Source organism: Perna viridis, chromosome 11, assembly GCF_037379345.1.
Source record: "Perna viridis isolate PV_CMFRI_1.1 ecotype Kerala chromosome 11, ASM3737934v1, whole genome shotgun sequence".
In the NCBI taxonomy this organism is placed as follows: domain Eukaryota; kingdom Metazoa; phylum Mollusca; class Bivalvia; order Mytilida; family Mytilidae; genus Perna; species Perna viridis.
The window spans coordinates 22,133,829-22,140,432 of record NC_142455.1 but is presented as its reverse complement, the minus strand read 5'-3'; positions in this window follow the sequence as shown (position 1 = coordinate 22,140,432).

Sequence of the window (6,604 nt, the reverse complement as noted above, 5' to 3'; positions counted from 1 at the left end):
AAAAGAAAAAGACACAAAATTTTCTATTTATCATTGAAGAAGAACTATCAATCTTTTGGTTTCAATATTTCGTTCTTTCCTCTGCAGTTACTCTACACGATACATCAAAGTAATTTAAACAAATGTCGCTGTGACAAGGCAAGAGACACATCGTAAATCAGAATTTCAATTTGGTAATTGCACTTGGTTGACAATGATTAAATGGGACCTGTTAACCTCTTTGTTCGTAATTGCAAAACCTCAAGGTTATAATTTGTGTTGTGTTTTTTTTCTTTTAATTATCAGCATTTTGAACAACCCCTTGCATTTTTTTTGATAAAGTTTTAACAGAACATATATATTTTCCCCATGAAAACACACACTCGTTCGCGATTTCGACCGAGTCCGTACCAACCAGGGTGAGTAGCGGGTTCACCTGATGTTTGCCAATTGCAGAAACACCATAAAAATTGTAATATACAATTAAGATAAACATACACGTCCAAATTTCTTGTATTAGCAAATTATGTTACACAAAAAACGACATTTTTGTAACATTTCCAAAAAAAAGTTCTTTTCATTATGTAAACAAAAAGGCTTTTTTAATACTTTACACCAATGTAGGATTTTTGCCCTTATGAGACATCTCAGTTGTCTCTAGTCGAAATGTATGACACTTATTATTATATCACGGGTGAAATGAACATGAAATGACTTGTTGACAGCTTATTAGATAAGCCATTTTCACCACAGACGAGGAAACCCATATATGCAAAGGTTCCTTCCCTGAATAAATAGTATATTAGGCTATATTTAGTAAACCAAAAGACGCAATAAAAGTGTAGATAAGGATACATAGATACTTTAAAGTTTGTAATTTTGTTTTTTAGAGATAATCGTTTGGAAGAATGAAGTTTGGAACTTTTGGCAGAATATTTTGGTAAAAAATAACTTTATATAATTTGTTGTAAAAACTTAAGTAACCATCATCGATGCATTTTGGGAATTTTAAACGAAGTATACGTTAATGCTACTTACAGCAATGAAATGATGTCTGAGTTTACCATTATTTATGAAAATGCAGCGTTAAATTAAATAATTTAAGGAGGTAGACCTGTGTCAGGGACATAACTCTTGAAATCGGTGATTTGTTTACATCATATTCAATTTCATCATTGCCTTTCAAGCTTTCATTTGAAAAAAAAGAAAGAAATATATCCAAGTTACTTTGATGCTTAGATGAGATTGATGTGAGATGCTATGCACAAACGTTCCAACGATTTGTAAGAGTTATGTCCCTCACCCTAGGTCAATCTACTTAATCTTCATCACAGTTGTTGTAACAGTAGACTAAACGGTAAAGAACCAAAAGCTGTATGTTCTTGTTAGTAGAGATCTGGATGTATAAACTATATTTGTTCTACTTAGTATCGGTTAGTAGAGATCTGGATGTATATACTATATTCGTTCTACTTAGTATCGGTTAGTAGAGATCTGGATGTATATACTATATTTGTCCTACTTAGTATCGGTTAGTAGAGATCTGGATGTATAAACTATATTTGTCCTACTTAGTATCGGTTAGTAGAGATCTGGATGTATAAACTATATTTGTCCTACTTAGTATCGGTTAGTAGAGATCTGGATGTATAAACTATATTTGTCCTACTTAGTATCGGTATTTTGGTTTTTGTGTGCGTCTAGTATGTCTTGTTTTTCTCAAGTGGTTGTAAATGTTTTTTTAGTTTATTTTGGTCAATCTTCCTGAAAATGTGTATAGTTATTAGATTTGTCATATATCTTTGACAATATCATTTATATCATTCTGTAGACCGTTACTATATCATCTGCTAATAGATCAAAGGCACTGGAATTTCAGAAATGTCAACTGAGTAAACTTTCTATCTGATTTGTCTGAAGTTTGTAAATATCAAAAGCGACGTTATCGACATTGTAATAAATCTAGAAATTCAGAATAACAAATACACCATATGTCTATGTTGTGTAATGAAATATAGTGATTGATAAAATGAATGCAGGCATTCATCATCACATCGTATATTCGTCCAGCATTTACAGGAGGTTCAATGCAATAGATGAAAAACTTCGTACAAAACACCGTTCAAAAGGATTGATAATTATCACCAAAAAGACCCGAAACATAGGAGTAGACCCAAAAACTGTGGTATTTGAACTAAATTTGACATAGATCATGTTTTTTCATCTGATTTCTGAACAAGGATGACGAATTGATTATTGTAGTCATATTCCTTGATTTGTCTAACCATATGAGATTAATTAAAAAAAAATACGGATTTAGGTACTTATGCAAACCATTGAGTATCAGTTGACGAGTGTCCTGTCTTACAACTCTTGAATGGTACCAACTTCCTATTTACATCATATTACATCCACGCATTCCAAACTGTCGCAGTCCCTATTCCTCATTGTCGAAATCACCATCCGCTCATGGCATTTTAACAAATGTTAACGTTCTCAAATTAAAATTTGTATTTTGAAACTTAAAAAAAAATTATTACATGTTTAATGTAAATAAACACTTCAAAAACGAATTTCCCCATCCACTCAATTCAAAATGCCATCGCACACAATGCCCATTCCCCATGCCATTTCCCCTATATACCATAGAATAAGAAGTTAACCCAATACAAGTACTGTTTTCCATCCTTTATATAGATTGCTCTGAATTGCAGTTCATCTAAAGTGTTTAATTTTTGGTCATATATCGACTTTAACATAGTTTAAAAATGAATATTTATATACATTGACGAATGGACCAGTAAAACTGCGTTTTTTTCTTTAATTTATTTTATTGTGTCATGATATTGTATTTGTATCATGTTTAGAAAACAAAGAAATATTTGTATTTTTCTTCTTCTTTTTATCCTGTCTTTCGGGAGAAATCTGAATGAATAAATGTTTGTGAAATGCATATATCAAAGCAATCAATTATTTCGTTTGTAGTAATTTATATTACAAACAATGTATGTTGCAGTCTTGGAGTCCGAGTTCCTCGTTTAATTTTGTTACTTTGTATCAATGTATATATTATTTTAGTTATTTTATGTCTTTCGTTGTGTTTGTCTTTTTTCATGTCTTGTCTTTGTTCCTGGATTACATTCTTTTTATTTCCGCTAGAATCTTGGTTCCCTTCACTACTCTTTGACATCTGGTGTCATACATGTGTACCACAAGTGCAGTAAAAGCGATAACATTAACAAAACGATTATACTCGGTCGTTATTCACTAGAATACAATAAAAGTAGAATACTTTTTAATCTCCTGGTCTCGATTTCAAAAAAAATCGTAAGTTTAAAGTTGATCGTAAGTAATGACGTCATAAACTAAAATAGCATTGTGACGTCATGATTTACGATCAATTTCACACTGACGACTTTTTGTGAAACCGACGCCAGGGCATTATAAAAATGTACGGAAGATAACGACTATAATTTTCAGAGGAAATGTGGATAAATGAATGGCTATGGTTTGCTGATGAATTTGGATGAATGTTATCCAAACAAATTTAAAATTTATAAATTTACAAATTCTAAAAGATGAAACAGTTCTATTACACGTTGTGTTTTTTTTTTGTTTGTTGTTTTTATTTTGTGAAATTCATCTGGTCTATAGGTACGAATATCGCATTCCTTAACATGGAGACTATAAAAATATAGTACATTTTCTTTTTGCCTCTCTACAAAGTAATGTTTTGTCAGATGATATGAACAATGACTTATGAAATAGAGCAAACATCACACTATGAGATGACAAACGTTTTTTTTTAAAGAAAATCTAACATAATTATATAAAATATTGCACTGAAAAGGTTGATTTGTTGAGTGCAAAACGTAAGTGAAAGTAGAGAATATAGTTATATATAGTTCACTTTTCTGTCCGATCTTCGTGGACTCACCCTACTTTCTTTGCGGGAAATCATTTTTTCACGTGTCCTTAGAAATGCTATATAAGTGAAAGTTTTATTGAATCAATTTACATATAAAAAAATCCTTAAAATATGCACTTCACTAAAGAGGTCTATGGGAAAATTAATACGATACTGAGACTTATAACATAGTGTTTTATTTGAGGCTGACAATAGTAAAATGAAGGATATGAAGAGGAAAACAATATCTCAATATCTATCATTATTATGTTAATGTTTAAGGCTTCTTCCCAAATTTTGAATGCTTTATTTACGCAGATAATAGGTTTATTATTGTCTACGACAATTAATCTTAGAAGTTGACACTGCCGCCAATTTCAATGGGCATTGTGCTAGCCAATGTCAAATATTTTCCTGCAGAAAGTCTTCTATAAATTTGACAATTACATTTTCTTAAAAACATCACATTTATTCTATATCGTTTAATGTCAAATATGTGCACTTGTTTACGTAACTATTTTACTTAGCGGAACTCCTCAGCTTTCCAGAGAACCCTTGTGATCATTGACTTTAAGAATGGTTTACGCTGACCAATTGTCTATGGGTACCGTTTGCTTATATATTTAACGTTGCTTTTCGTGGGTCGGCCAATTTTTCTACTTGTTCTTAAATATTTACCAAATTTCTTCTACCGTTAAAACACTTTGATGCAAAATTGAAATAGCACTTGCAGTTTAATCATCAAAAATTGTATTGCTCACCCAGTTGTTTACGAGAATATAGTCTATAAAGCACTTTCTTTCGAAAAAAAAAATCGTTTATCAACTACACTTGATAGATTGTTTCGTTTATGATACGATTTTAACGTTATTGTCTCTTCTGTTAACCTTGATTTAACACAAAAAGCTATTCCAAACTTAATTGCATCGATCGCTTCTTAAAATTAAGTAATATTTAGCATTGCACTTAATCGGAACTCGTTCATTCAGTACTTGCTGCTACTCTGCCAAATTCAGTTCGATGGAAGTTTTGCTGCCGATTATTTTAATGCTGTAATTTTGAAGGTATTGTCACTCTGTAATTGGTTCAGCGCTAGCTTTCAGTGACTGCGAATCTTCTTTAAGTGTATATATTATTTTGGATATATGATATATGTTGAGGTATTATATGGATATATTATGATGTATTAGTACGTGTATTTCATGGATTGTTTTGTTGTTGTTTCGTTTAATGTTTCGGTATTTCGGATCTTCCTTACAGGCGTGTTTTCACTTGTTGATTGTCTGTAAGTGATCTTAGAAATTACTTACTTTTTTGTAATTTGTTGATACCGAGACGCATCTGTTGTATTTCGCCATGTCTGTTCTATTTTACACTGTTTGCTGCTTTGATACTGGTAATTCTTCCCTTGAAACTGAGTTACAGATTTTTGTAGGTGCATTTGGACAATTAAATGTATATGAAAAAAATGGCGTATAAATGTGTCATAATAATGATTGCAATATTATCAACACATAGATTACTTGCCTTAGAAACGTATTCTTTGAATCACTAGAGAAATATCCAAATTGCATCTAATTTAAACATATAAAGAAATGACCCACAGATTCATAAATTATAAGGACATTCTCTGTGGACATCACAAAAAACATTTTAGATGAAAGAATCATTCAAATCGTTAATATCTTCAGTATCACACCAACACTGGCAGAACAAACATACCTAGAAAGAAAGAAATAACTTTTCACGTGCATTAAGTTTTTAATATAAGTGTATACCAACAGTTGTATTTCTCTTATAAGTTGAAATTAATTAACAATAAGCTTCACATTTTAAGTTAAACATTAATTCAGGATGCAGTAACACATGTGACGTCAATTACAAAGGTGAAACATTTTTGTTCGGTTTATATAATAGTTAGAAGAAACTTTATGAAGATGAGAGAAACGATGTTGTATAGGTTTATCTGATAACATGTAGGTTGCAAAATAAACTTGACTGGCATAATTTGATTCTATATAAAAACCCTGATAATTCGTAAAGGTTGTGACATCGTAGTTTAATTAGATAATATATGCTTTAATAATGTTATAAGCGCGAAAAAATCTATAATAGTTAGTCGAATGCGGTAGGTGACAACAACAATAAGATGATGGTGAAAATGTCGGCTCTGCAAACGAATTTTGTCGCAGTATTGACACTTGCCACTTACGTAATTTACTAAAGCTTAATGTTTCGATGGTGAATATTGCTGTAGGTGGTAAAATACATTAGCAAGCTATACACAAGTGGGAAATTGATGTTGGACGGACAATGAATAACTAGAAAATAATTGACCTTTAGTATCTATGTACAAATTTGATTATGGTTTAGTTTACTACATAAGCATTGTATTGCGTGGAGGTGTTACATATGATAAACCGTGTGAAAGCAGAATTAATCGTTTCAATTTATCGTATAAAATGTTTTTATGGGATCCTTTAGGTACCATCGTTGGAATTAAAGGTCATCATATCTAAAACAAAATACTTAACACTTCTGGTATGAAATATATTGACTAGTAAACTGTAGTTCAATAATCTACGTACAAAAAAGTTTCCATTATGTTTCATTCACCTACAGGTTATCAAGTTACTGATAGATATTAGAAATTACCATGTGTCTCTGACATATTTCCCTCTCTACTTTATGACAATCGGGCTATTTACAAGTTCTATC